This window comes from Lissotriton vulgaris, chromosome 4_1 (assembly GCF_964263255.1).
Source record: "Lissotriton vulgaris chromosome 4_1, aLisVul1.2, whole genome shotgun sequence".
Lineage (NCBI taxonomy): Eukaryota > Metazoa > Chordata > Amphibia > Caudata > Salamandridae > Lissotriton > Lissotriton vulgaris.
The window spans coordinates 400,047,405-400,061,756 of NC_141691.1; the positions used below are offsets into that span (position 1 = coordinate 400,047,405).

Genomic DNA, 14,352 nt, shown 5'->3' on the forward strand with positions numbered 1-14,352 from the left:
CAACTAATAGTTGGTGGTAAATAACGAATTCTTAAAGCCCAGAAGCACTGTTTACAGTGCTTCCTACATCTCATTTACCGATTCGGTAAATACCGAATCGGTAAATGATGATTCGGTAAATACCGAATCAGTAAATACCGATTCGTTATTTACTGAATCGGTGAAATAGCCTCCTACTAAGGAAAAGGCTATTACCGGTCGGTAACGGACGATTTCGGCCGTTACCGACCGGTAAAAGCCTACCTATATCTGGCCCTTGGTGTCTTGCTGTCTTGCCCACCAGCCCCAAGTGCCGGATATTTTCTAGTCATGCGTCTCATGTTTAGGATTATGTTATGGGTCAACAATCTTGCTTGAGAATGTAAAAAGCTTGACTATATCTACCTGATGGCTCTGTGTTGAATATCTGAAAATCAAACGTGTATTTTTAAGTCTTAGTAAAGGGCCTACGCCGCTTGACAGGCTCATGTGATGAACAGGCAAGGTAAGTCAAAAGTAGGTTTCCTTTTTAAAATGTAGGTGCCTTCCTGTTTGATGGTGACATGACTTACTGTGAATTACGGGCAAAGTGCCTACTAATGTTATGTTATTGTGATATCCAAGAATAAATCCACCAAGATTAGGAGGATGTTGCTCAAGTAGTTTCTTTATTCTTAAAGGAAGATCTCATCCATCCATCCATCCATCTCCAAGCTTTCCCTGAGCAACTGCCACTCTCTTCACCACCCTCAACAGAAATCTTCCTTGACATGGCTCATGACATACATAGCGTTCTATCATTACACAGTTACTCAGCTACCACAGATATGTTATTGGCACTTGTTATAAAGCAGCAACTCCATCCCGAAGGAGTATCTCAACGCTTGCTACTCATGAACAGTCTGTGCAATTAGAACATTCACGTCTTCAAAAGTTTTTTGAAATTGGGAAAGTCTGGACAAAGGCGAATATGCAGTGGGAGTGGTTCCAATGAAGTGGGGCAAGGTTGGAGAAGGATCTGCCTCCGAATCTGGAAGTGCGTATGCGAGGGATCCTTAATAAAGCTTATTTGCTGAGCTGAGCAGTCTGGTAGGTTGGTAGTGGTAGAATCTGGAGTACAGATAGGTAGGTAATGAATAATTAAGTGCCTTATGGGTCAAGCAACATAGCTTGAAAATGGCACGTATTCTAATGGGCAGACCCGGCAAGTCTTTCAAAATGGGGGATGAAGAGGAGTGTGCGGGGAGGTTTCAGATCAGCTGAGCAGCTGTGTGTCATTAGCTGGCAGGAGGAAGAGGAGGAGCATTGTGCAAAGCAGGTGCACCAGGTCACACTGACCTGGTCTTTCATGGATAAAGTTTGATCAAGTTTGATGCCAAGATTCTTTTCCACCTGTTTTGCGCACAGGGTTAGACCAAATTTAGCAAGCCATCAGCCTGCCGATCAGAGCTCCTGAGCCTTATCAAACAGCACTATCTCGGTTTTCTTGCCATTTAATTGCAGGCAATTCTTAGTCATCCAATCAGCAATTTCTCTCATGCAGCTCGCAAACCTATATTTTTCCGGATTTTTCCATAAGGCAATGAGTAGTAGGGTGTCTTCTGCGTATGATTCGATTACAATTCTGCATGAATTTACAAAATGCACCTGGGGGCTAATAAATATTAAATAATGTTGGGCTCAGGGAGGAAACCTGTGGCACTCCTTTGTTGACCAACAATGTTTGAGACTTAAAGGAGCCTAGAGAGCTGGTTTTGGATCGATTCTCAAGAAAGTCCACGAGCCAGTGTAGCGCTCTGCCATATATTCCTGCCTCATGCAGTGTTCGGATTACGACTGCATTAGAGACCATCTTGAAGGCTGCAGATAGGTGCAGTAATACCGCCTGCTTGATTGGTGGGCCTGTATCTCGTGACATTCTGATGGTATCAGTAACTGCCACTAGTGCAGTCTCCGTGCTATGCATCAATCTGAAACACGATTGTGAGGGGTCCAGGATCTTGTGCTCATCTAGAAAAGTGGCAAGTTGTTTATTTATTTCGCTTTCTTGAGTTTTTCCTAGTACCAAACGTTACTAATAACATTGAGGGCAACATCAAGATATGGGCTTAAGGGCTTGAGAGAAGACAAAGACTGATTATTTGGTTGCATTTTGTGCTTTACAGTGAACAGCTCTATTCAACCTTTTTGAGGTGTGATTGTTATTTTAAGACATCTTCATAATGACTTCTCTTGTGAAATTTATAAGCCCTGTAGTCCTTCATAGCATCATCCAGTAGTGTTCTTAATTTAGTTTCCAATAAAAAAGTAGATGTGTGCCCAGAGAAGAGACAATGCACAGAAGGCAACTATTAGTCATTTGCTGCCCGCACTAAATGTTTAGATTGGGTCATCAAAGCAGAATGCTTAGAATTCTTGAACTAATTACTGTTGTTTCCCTGCCTTCTGAGGTCAATTGCAAAGCCCTAAGACAGTGAAGTGGGTGAGCGTATTTGACTGTATTGAGTTATATAAGGGGAATGAGTACTAATAGATTTGTTGTCCATGGGTGTTTGGGCATGAACAGCTGTTAATCATGCTTCCCACTTTGGCTGGAGCCCATAATTGCAGGGCAGACAATTAATAGTGGTTTACATCACATATAGAGTTAGCTACTGATAATGCCCTGTGCAGAGGGCAATAACGATTAGATAAGATTCGATCAGTAACCACGTATCTCTCATGTCTCATTAGCCGCATGCTTGCAAAAATATCAACATATCTAGAATCAACAGGTGTGAGTGACATTGAGCTAAATCTTCTGTGATTTTCATATTCCCTGTTTGATTACATTATCCTCTGGCCAGAAAAGTAGAATTTGTGCAAATCCTTTAATGTAAATCTCTAACTCTTGACTAGCTTAAAATTCCAAACTGCCACACAGGATGTCAAGCTCCTCAAGGCTTCTTATTAATGTAAAACAGATCTTTTAGCAATAACTTTAGTCAAATATCTTTAAAACAATAAAGAGATTGTAAAGACGTAAAATTAAGGTCTTACATTTATGTAATTCTAACTTCCATGAACTTCCTGTGGAGTCCTCAAAATGCAGGCATTTTCTAAAATATTTCAAGAAATGAAAATCATGCCCAAATATTTTACAGATTTACAATGCATGCTGTACTAATGTCCAGGCCTGTTTTATGGCTGGTCTAGAGACAGTGTTAGTTTCTTTGCCAGCCTCATGGAATAAACATAATAAAAAAATATACCTATATACATTTGCAAGGGAGCTTTGGATCGGCCCTTTTTCATATGTTGGACTGACTCTTTACTTCCACTCACTATAGCATGGGTACTCACAAACTTTTTCTCTGGGGCCGCAAATTATGGTCTGTGGTGTGACCGAGGGCTGCACTGATGCCAGCTGGGTAGCGGTCAGGTGATATGGGATTTGTATGGTGGGTGTAGAGGAAATGACGCATGTACATATAGTGGCTGAATTACACAGTGCGAAACCAGAAAACCTGTGCTTAATCCCAACTTCCACACTTGACTAAACTGTGTGCTCTTAGGCAATTGTTTTTTCCCACTTTGCCTCCTTCTTCTTTTCTTGTGTTTAAAGTAATAAACTATAATGTTGTCCATTTATAATAGCAGCCCAGGCCACCTAGAGGGTTCACATGACAACTGACTTGCCTCTTTATTCACTATTGGCATTGTTGTCATGGTCAGTGGAAGCATGAATGTTTGTAAATTCATGCTTGAAAAGCATAACTTAAAGATAAAAATACCTTTCAATGCAGTGATATCATCATATATACTAAGGAGAAAAGGTTCTACATGTAAATAAAATATACGCGTTTGAATTTTTAAGAGACTTTATCATATTTTTACACGTTTGCTGTAAGATGTATGTAAAAAATGAAGGTGTTTCTAAAGTTAAGAGGTGCTTGACGTCTTAGTTACTTCCCTTTTGAATGTTAGTGCTGAGTCAAGTAAACAGCAGACTATGGCTGCTGTACACCAAGGGGCTACATGGAAAAGTCAGGATGGCCACAAGTGGCCTTCGGCTGTACTTTGAGTATCACTACTACAGCAAACAGCTTAGATAGTTATATGCTCACTTGCACTGTGAGCAATGCAGTTTTTTCTAATCATTTGTGCACATACTACATCTAGTAAAATGAAGTGGGCTTCAATGCCAGGGTTGGTGAGACAACCCTTTATAGTGCCAATTTTTCTTTCATTTTTTTTCTTTTTTTTACCTTTCTTGTGTGCTTAAACGATATCTTCAGTTTACAGTAACTCAGAGCCACGATATATTTTCCTTGTGACAACAGGAATCACATTTACTGTGATGAGAATTAAAACTTAAAAGGGGTGCCATTCTTGTTCTAATTCAACCTGCTTTCTATAAAGCACTGTTATAGCAAAATGATATGTAATTGTTGATTTGTTTTTAATTGAACATTTTTATTGTAAGCATATGGCCACCACCACTAGGTGGGTACGTTTTTTTTTTTGGGGGGGGGGGGGGGGCATATTCTTGCAATACAAAATTAAAATCATTACTAATGCACCTGCCTGCCAACGCCAGCAATATTGACTTCACCAATGCTTTTTTCTTTTTATTTCATTTTTTGCCTTATGTGGAAATGATAATCGAATAGGTTATATAGCAAACATGCAGCTGGTTGTGTATTCATTAAGAGGAAAGCTCACCTAGAAATTATTTTTAAAAAGCCTCTACTTCAGTTATAGCAGGGCCTTCATGTGAGACCAGGTAAACAAACTGAGTATTAATAGCAGTTAGCCAGGTACTGTGTCTCTAAAGTATCACTTTCTCGTGGTAGGTACACATATTCTACTGGGATTGGAATACAATACTCATTTAATTTCTGTCTTTGTGAGTTGTACCCTAGATACAGATCCCTCCACCTGTCCTGTGTTTGAATCTTGCAGTATCTGTTTTAAATTCTGGAATCTGTTTTGCGCTTTCATCTATCATCCATTCCTCAAACTATTTCAGAACTCTTCTGCAGTCTGATTTTGTCTTGGTCTTTCAATTGAATCAGGACCTCTCTTTATACCTGACTTTGTTCATCAAACACATGATCAAAAGTGCTTTTTTTATTCTAATATGTTTATCTTGTGCTTTTGTCATTATGGCTCACTCCAACTATGTTTTCAACCATATTCTGCTTGTTTATTTCTATTTATTTCTGGAATGTTTTCAGCTATTCCTTCAGATCAAAGTTTTTCTGTGTCATGAAAGTTATCACTTTTTCATGTTTTAATTGCTGCATGGCCCTGATCAATGGCCAATTGCTCTCCTTCTGCTTTTAATTTATTTATTTGGCTTGAATGCACATTTCTCTGCAGATGACTCATAAACCACTACATCTTGTTCTGAATGCCTTCCTACATGTGTCACCAATGTTATCTCTGCAGAGGCAATGTGGATGTGGAACAATTTCATACGGCTCAACTTGATGACCATCCCAACACCCTCCATTTCATTTCCTCCCTCTACCACTTTTTTTTTTAACCAAAGTCCAGTCTTGTTTTTCTTCTGTAGTCAGTACAGGACAACAAGTAAGGAGCAATGGTTTAATATACTGCGGGTACTTCTATAAATAAAGCGGCTCTGAAGTAGCTGGTTCCCTTCTCAATCACTCCTTATGCTCTCCATTAGAGCCATTCCTATGGTTTTTGGAACTGCTGCTTATGCTTTTAGATTCTGTCAGGTGTTTTCCAGAGTATATTATTCAAATAATGCTAGACATTTGTGGAATGATTGTGCCATACCACAGATAAAGAAAGGAGCTTTTGCCACCCCTTTTGTTCCTTAACAAACATGTTTTGAGTTATGTTCTTGTGGTCTATAAGTTCTGATTGACAGCACAGGCTAGTGGTTGAAAAGAAACTGCAGGAGAGCACGGTGTCTATACACCTGCAACTATTCTTCTTTAAATGGCTACATGACAACAGCAGCATCCGGCATCTTGCTTGTCAATATTACTAGATAGTTATGCAGGAATATAGAAGTGCAATTTAGCAATCTGATGGAAAATGACTACACGTCATCTTTTAAAATGCGCCTAAACACAGTGTTATGCCTATGGTAGCAGTCTGTGAAACTGGAAATGCGCAACACTTTTGAGGGAACATATGGAGAAATGTACCTCGGCTCCAAGGCGCTCTCTGTAGGCTATGCTGCACTACTTGCAATATTTTTTATAGTCTCACATACACTTAATGCACTTAGGGAAACTCCTTGTACCTTCAAAGATTGTCGTTATGTTCAGGTTGCGCCCCTATAGCTGTATATTAATCCATTATCACATTTTAAGGACCACAGAAAGGTTAGCAATCAAGTTTTGTAACTTGATCGTATGGAGTTGTAAAAGACTCCATTTCCTTCAGGACAAAAAATTCAACCATTGAACTGCTATGGGAGGAGGGAATTAAGACATGGATGTCTAAAAATCCCTTATATATATTGATTACTACGGAGGCGTCTACCATTTCTACGCAGGTAATTTACATGGTGCTACATTTGCATAATTTAATAGTACTCAAGTGTACTCGATAAAAGGTTGAAAGGCTGATTAGACTCTGGCAAGTCTTGAACCAATAGTCTGCACAGCAAATGTAAGCATAATAGTATCTTGCAAATGTACAACTTTTTCCTGAACACCAAAGCATTCCCATTTTCATTTCTGGTGTTAGCCAAGGCTGTTTAATTTGAGTAAAATTATATATATAAAATGCTCAGTAATATGAGTTTTCAGCTAACCCTGTTCATTCACTGGTCTGTTGTTTTGTTATTCACATTTTTCTTCCACACACTACAGCATGAGGCAATGGGTCTGCCTTCTTTAGCCAGTGGATAAGTTGACGGTGAGTGACGGGATTCAGCTCTTTCACAAGGAAGACAGCACACAAAGTAGTGCGATACAATGCCAGAAACCCATCACTATTACCAATGTGTGCCTTTTGGGACCAAAAACTATTTTACTTCAAGCTATTATTTTTATTTTTGTGATGGCCCAGGAGTTCCCCACCAATAGTACCTTTTTATAAAACCCATAACAAAACAAGCATTGACAAAGTCAAAAAGCTGGTAGCCACCGCCAAACCAATTGATTGTTTGCCAGTGAGGCAAGGTACACAAATGAGTACCTAAATCTCTGGTTTAGAGTGCACCACACTCTTGCCTATAGGATTAGCAAGGCAATTCCAGGCACTCCCGCTTCAAACAAGTACAAGCAAGTAACTTTATTCTCCTACATAGAGACAAAGCTCAAGCCTGCGCTCAGACTGTTCTTGACAACTGGTTAATATTGAAGTAGTGAAGCTGCTCTCCATGAACATTATTAAGTTCAAAGAAGACTGTGGAGGAGGGGTGATTGATCGAGGACAAGTATGTGGTTTTGGTGGCTTACTTTTATGCTCTTTGGTTCTTTGTTTATAACATTTCAGTTTTTACAATGATTTGTTTTCGCCAAAAAGCAGGTATTTAGTGATGCATCCAATCTACTTTAGCCAGCAGGATGCAAGGAAATGTGAGAACAGTTAGTAAATGAAATGCAGCATTCGGACTCACGCATTCTGAGTGCCTAAAGGTTTAGAAAGCTCCCATGAATATTTACTTCATTCGGAGTCTTAGAAACATTAATAGCCGTACACGACCCTGGAACACAAACATGAATTTCCTAAAATATACCAAAATATATTACTTATTTTGCCAGCAGACCAGGGCAACCTATATTGAATAAGGACGGAAACAGGTTTTTACCCCTTGATTTGAGTAAAAGCTTAAAGCAGAAAAGATTACACTAATCACTGCACCTGTACATACAACATAAAACACAGTAATAATAAACTACCTCTTTATGGGTGCTATCCACAGTAAGATATTAATGGACAGATTGAAAAACTGAATAGCCTACTTTAAAACAGTGGAGTAATTTTTTGGTGTTTAAATATGTTCCCCTAGTGGTGTCACAGGACTCTAAATCCTTCCTGTTGGCTGCGATATAGATATGTGTGTCTGCCTTGTATTCGCACGCTTGACATCTCACATAGGTTACATGCTCCCTCTCTACTACTGGCCCAGAGGATGGTTGAGTGAGTTACGTGTTTGACCCTGAAAAATGCAATGACTGAAAAGTCATGATGAGTATTAATGCCAGCACTGCAAACTTAGCCATTGATCCTTCTGAGGTTGGTAAACTGTGTACCATTGAATTGGATTGTACTTATACTAGAACTTCCTAACTGCAGACGTGCTGCATGAAACACTCTATAAAAACAAGTTATTGAGATCGCACCATGTCAGAGTATGCAACCTCCATGGCTGCAGACCTGTTGTGCAAGAAATGATTGAGCTGCAGACCTTAGAGCTCTGAGTTTTGAGCTCAGAGTTATAAGTTCACATGCTTTGGCGATTGGCATGGTATGAACTTTGGTCATTCTGTTCACCATCCATAGGTTTGTATGTGGATCACTTGCCGTGTGCACGGAGGAGCAAGGACATGGGGGCCACTACTCCCAGAATAACACAGCAATTCATTCACCGTTCATCAGAATGCGGAGAGCGAGCAGAACTGACATTCTTCCCATTCAACAGGCCATTCCATGGCACTCGCACAATGCATGTCCAAGAGGATCACATCAGCCCTCATACACACTTCTGTGATTTCACGGCTGCACCGTCAGCATGCACATCACTAGATGAGCTAACAGGAGCTTTCTTACTGGAACAGGGCGCTTCTTTTCTCCTCACTCTCTTGAAAATATCCACATTTAAATTAATAATCAGTGGATAAATTATTGACTGCGTTTACGAAGACAATTTTGCAATCCCTTTTTCTCAATACCACCGACACGCTCATGCTCATTTGGAGTCCTGTGTGAATCCCGTTTTGGAAGCAAAGTGCAGGATGTTGAATGAGATCCAGAGTTTGCAACACTTTTGAAAGGGAAATTATGACCTCCATGGCTGTGCCATGGATGCGAAAGAGCCCTGCTTGGAACAGATGATTCTTACAAATTCATCACCAGGACAGCTTTCTGCTGTGATACGGTGTATGTTTTTATGCAGCACGCACATTTCAACAGCTACACTGATAGGGTTTCTATCATTAGCAGCTCTATGCAGATTTTATTAAAATGGTAGAGAATGTTATTGCACTGCAGTTCTCCAGGTATGTATCACTAGATCAAAATGATTTCAAAAACTGATAGTCAATGTTTTTAGTAATCGAAATAGGAATAAATGTGAAAGCGGGAGGACGGTGACTACATTAAGGGCTAAGCGGGTGCTTCCGCAGCACTAAGCATGCAGGCCAAATACACTTGATTCAAACGGGAGACTTACGATTTTCGAAAAAAACAAAAGTTTTCATTTTGGCTGTCCTGAAATTTCCTCTGCTTCAATAGAAGACCATGGGGCAAACACAGTACCACTGGTTTTTTTTTCATTAAAAAACTCCTCTTTCCTGTTATAAAATGTTGGCATCTACCACCAGGCAGTCTTGTATTGTGCACACATGCCTTTTGTGAGTAAATTAACACACTGCTTTGCGACACTCGAGCGCCCTCCCAGAGTTAGTTTGTAACTTGCCCCACGTGTTTAAAATGCACCTGTTTACTCTCCACGTCCTCCCAGGCTGCTCAGGCCCCATTGGTTTGAATCCGCACGGCGTGCAGTGCCCACGTCTCTGCGCCGTGCAGTCCTGAAGTCTTTCCTCTAACAGCCTGCTCCCCAGAGCTCAGGGCACTTACCGGGATGGTTAATGCGCTGCCTGCGGAAAGGCCCTCCGCCCCGCGTCAGGCCTTTGATTCCCTGAGCTGAGCCTTAAACGGGCGGTAAACGCTCGGAGCTTTGGGGATCATTGCTCAAAGAACACTCCTCGGCGTCGGCCGGGGACTCGGGATGCACGCCTCAGCGTGCGCGCGCGCGAGCGAGCACGCGGCGCCTCACCAGCGACTGATATCTCCGCGCGACTATCTGTTCTCACTGGAGCAGAGGGCGTAGGGGAAGGGAAGCAATCCAGGAGGCGCGAAATAAACACAATGGAACCCCGGGGTTAACAGGCGCGGGTCACACAGCCCGCAATTAGCAGGTGTGCCATGGTGAGCTCCGGTTCACTCTTTAGACACGGTTCTTTTTCGATGCCAGCAGCGGTGTCGGTAGTTTACACCTGCCACGTGCCTCTCTAAATGACCATGGATCGATCATACCACTACGCCTTATTTGTTGTTCGTGCCCCATTGCTGTCTCGGTAGTTCCACGTTTTACAAATACCTTTACATAGACATATTCTCTACAATTGCGTATAATTCTTCATGTATTGCACCATTTAGTTGAATCAAACTGATAAGTATGTGGCATTTTTGGATCTGGAAAGCAAATGCTAAACCTAGGGATGCACAAATTTAACACACTTTTCTCCTTAATTTCTTTTCAAATGTTCACAATATTTATAACATACTAGTGTGCTCCTCCAAAACTAAGGATCACGTCCCGTCCCACTGAATGGGCACGACTGTTGGTGTATGTTATGCCAGAAGTATTCTTCCATTAAAATAACATCGCCAAGTGATTGCCATCAGCGCCTTCTGGTCTTGATTTTGAGGATTTTGGCATAGAACGGAAGCTGGTTTGTGAGTTATAATGTATGTAGCTTTGCACAGCCAATGAGAGGGGAAGTGGTGCATCTGAGGGGAGCTGGGTTCCATCCGGGCCCTGGTATGTGCCCAATTTAAACTCCTCTGAGGTGAGGATTCATAGTTCCTCTTGAGCTGAGGGTGAATTTCTAAGGTGGCTACCCATCCTGTCTCTTAACTCTCAGGCAACACAAGTAGTGGACGTTGAACACTCCATGAAGGATGTGTCTGAAATCACACTGTGGTGTAAATGTCATTTTAATAAATTCCCTAATACAATTGCAAGGTTTGGGGAGAGTAAGAAGATGGATGTGTCCGCTGGCTGATGCGCTTGTGAAGAGTTAGGCGGGGCTGACGGATCAGTCGGTAGGTGGCAATGGGGCAGGGAGGTGTCGGCGTCTGTAATGGAGAAATGTCAGCAGGAAAGATTGCTCTATCATGGCCATGGCTTGCCAGCGCCTTATAAATCTGAGATTCTCCTTTCCCGCCTCGGAGATGAGATACTCTTTCTCCCGCCTTGCACAGTAAGTTGGACATAGCTAAGAAGGCGAAATGAAACCAGTCCCTGGGAAAGTTATCGTTCCAGTATAAATCTTATATTGCACAGATGATGCAGCTTGAGAAATACTGTGGCGCACGGAGATGTTCGTATCATAAGAGAACGCATCTGTAGATTGGTTTCTTACTTTAGGGAGATTGTTTAATATTATGAAGCAATAGGAAAGGTCTTCACTAAACTGAAGTACAGAGATGTTTCATTTAGACTCACTCTCATTGTATCTGTCTGTGCTGGAGCACGGACATACCATTTGCCAAGCAGTCTGCCCCTGCTGTTAAGGCATGTACCGTGGCAGAGCAGGTGAAAGCCCAGGCACTTGTAGCGAGGGTGGCACATTGCCCAGATAAACCTAAATAGCTGCCTCTGCACTAGAGGTGTGAACATAGTGTCACTATGCTTAGAACAACAGACAGCCTTGTAACTGCCCTGCCTGCTCAAAAGGAGCGGATCGAACAAAACCACCATGCAACAGTATGTGTAAGATATTTCTATACAGTGAACCTAGCCAAAAGGCAGTGAAGCTCTGTTTGTGGTCACTGCATAGGGTTTTATGTGAAAACCTCTGACGATGAGTTTAGGTCTCGTTTCACCCAATTTGAAGGATTTAGCTGCATCCCCAGCGTCAAAATGCTTGAAAATGTAATTCCGGATGTCGGCTGAACTGAAGGTGAGATCAATTTGCTTGACGACCAAAAGTTCAATTGACATAGAAACATACTGCAACATTACCAAACATGCAACAGCTTAGAAATGTAAGAGCTTTATTTTGATGTGTTCGATTCTTCATTACCAGTCGGGGCTTCGGTAGTTTGGGGGTAATGTGAAGGGTACTTCCTCTGGGACACCAGTCTACTGTGAGTAACATGAGGGTGAATCACACAAACATGTTCAATATAGAGGGGAGAAATTGGCATCGAAGCTACTCCAGGAAAAGAGACATGACTTGATTGTAGCTTTTGGGAGAAGGCATGACATTGACTGATAGGTCAATAATAAAACTATACTGAAGAACCGCTCAAGGAAATATGTGACGGTCATGGATATCCATAAGTACTTTAACTGTGTCATACTTACACAGAATGTGCACACCTGTAGGTATAGCTCTGAGCTACCTTTAGTCTCTTATTCTCTCCCATATTGCAGACTTACTCATGCAGAAATGACCAAGGAACCTGCCTTTTCATATTTGTGTTAATAAAAGTCTGCAAATTATGTTTCTATGAATCTGTATTTTTTTTCTATTGGAAATTATGCCTTTTGTGTACGAAAGTGCCACTTTGGTGTGTAAAAGGTTTACTAAGGGTGTCCAGCATAGGCGGAGGAGGCCCAGTTGTATGACTTTAGTATCCGCATAAGATAAAATTGCATAGAATGAATCTAAATTGAACTGATTTACATAGCTGGTGGCTATCACTAACATCTTCGTGGATCCAGCCCTCATGGACCTACATTGGACACCTCTGTCCCAAGCAACGGACCACAGTTTTCACAAATGAAAGAGCATAACTGTGCCACTGTGTGCAATGACTCCGGGAACAAACACTCCCACATAATCTTAATAAAACACGTTTGCTGGGAGTTTGCAGTAGGCAGACATGACTAGGATGCAGATTGGTTCGAACATGCGTTCATTTTGCATCTAAATAGCCCGTGCGATGAAACACTGCAGCAGGAAGGTTTCAGATACAGGATGCTGGTGACACACAGACTACAGGCTGACTATCAAGTGGATTTACGAATAAATAGAAGCAGATTTTTCTGTCAAAAATTAAGCTGCAGCATTCTTCGGTTAACATCAAAATCCAATCTAGAATAGTTTTAGCCATTTCGTTCAGGTGACATCTATATTTAAATATAATTTCCTTTCCCTGTTCTGGCATGGCTGTTAATTACTTACTCAATGTAGTTCAACGTTTAGTTAATAAATATGTCAGGCTTTCACCATGGTGTTCTTTTTGCAGAGTTGTGAATTTGCAATTAGTTTTAGATTTACAACACGGTGACAGACAGTGCTGTATAAATAGAGGTTAAACACACAATTTACATATTAATTTCATGATTCATTTATTCAATGATTTATGTGGATAAAGATTGTATTTAATCTCGTCGCTGTAGTTGTTTCAGGCATGGCGAGCAGAATGCCGATACAGGCGCAAGAAGTAATGATGTCTGCATTGAACAGCAGAAGGGGTTGGGGGTGGGAAAGAGTGGAAAACCTAATGATTCATTAGCCTTAATACATTAGGAAGACAAATGAAAAGCAATAATCCTTTTTTATTTCAAAGAGAGGACATTCATACACCTGAAAGCATTTCTAGCTCTTTGCTCTGTAAATCCCATGACTTGGCGGAACCTGCTCTCCGCGGGTGGTTCGAGAGATCAACCCAACCTGTGCAAAATGTGATAGTAAATGCAGATTTTCAACATCTGACAGTGGTGAAATGAGGACCAAAAATGGTACAGTGACAGCTTAAGTGCTCATATCCCAACAAAACCATTTCAGTATTGGTAAAGGCGTGATAGACTGGACACACCATACCAAAATTATAACATAATTAATAAAAGTGTTTTTTGGGAAGTAAGTACCTACCTTTAGGCAGCCTTGAGAAACGTCCTCATTTCCAAACCCATGCGTGTATTTCTTCACAAGACGTTGCAGTCTGATTCAAATTCTCCTTTAAGACCTGAGGATTACAGAAACTGATGGAACAACTGCAGGAAAGCTTGTTTGATGTCGGTCCAAGGTCCCCATCTGTCAGTCGCTGTGTGCATGTGAAGGTATTTCACGCATGCGCACTGACATTTTTACTCTTCACGTTTTCCAGAAGTAGGACAAGGCTTACAAACACTTCCCACAAATATTTTAGCACTGGAGCTAGAATAGTAAGTAACCCCCTTCTTGAATATTTGGAATTATTTCTATGATTCGCCGATGAGTTTCAGGGGAAGTATAGAAATACAAACAGGGTTGTGTGGAGTGAAAGGGTAAAGCAGATGGTTAGAAAAGATCTGCAGCTCACAAGTTCAAATCCCATGAAGGCTGACTCTTTTCCATCCCGCATAAACTGATAGACTGAGTAACATTACATTTGCTAATAGTAGAATCTTGTGTATATATAAGCACCTAGAAACACAAATGTGTGGCCTAAAGCACT

At 41.2% G+C, this 14,352-nt stretch overlaps 1 protein-coding gene across 6 annotated transcripts in view; it reads left to right on the top strand.

Moving 5' to 3' along the window:
* The window catches only part of DACH2 (dachshund family transcription factor 2), an 847,028-nt gene that overhangs the window by 113,822 nt on the left and 718,854 nt on the right, over positions 1–14,352 (top strand). The gene's annotated exons all lie outside the window — the stretch shown is intronic.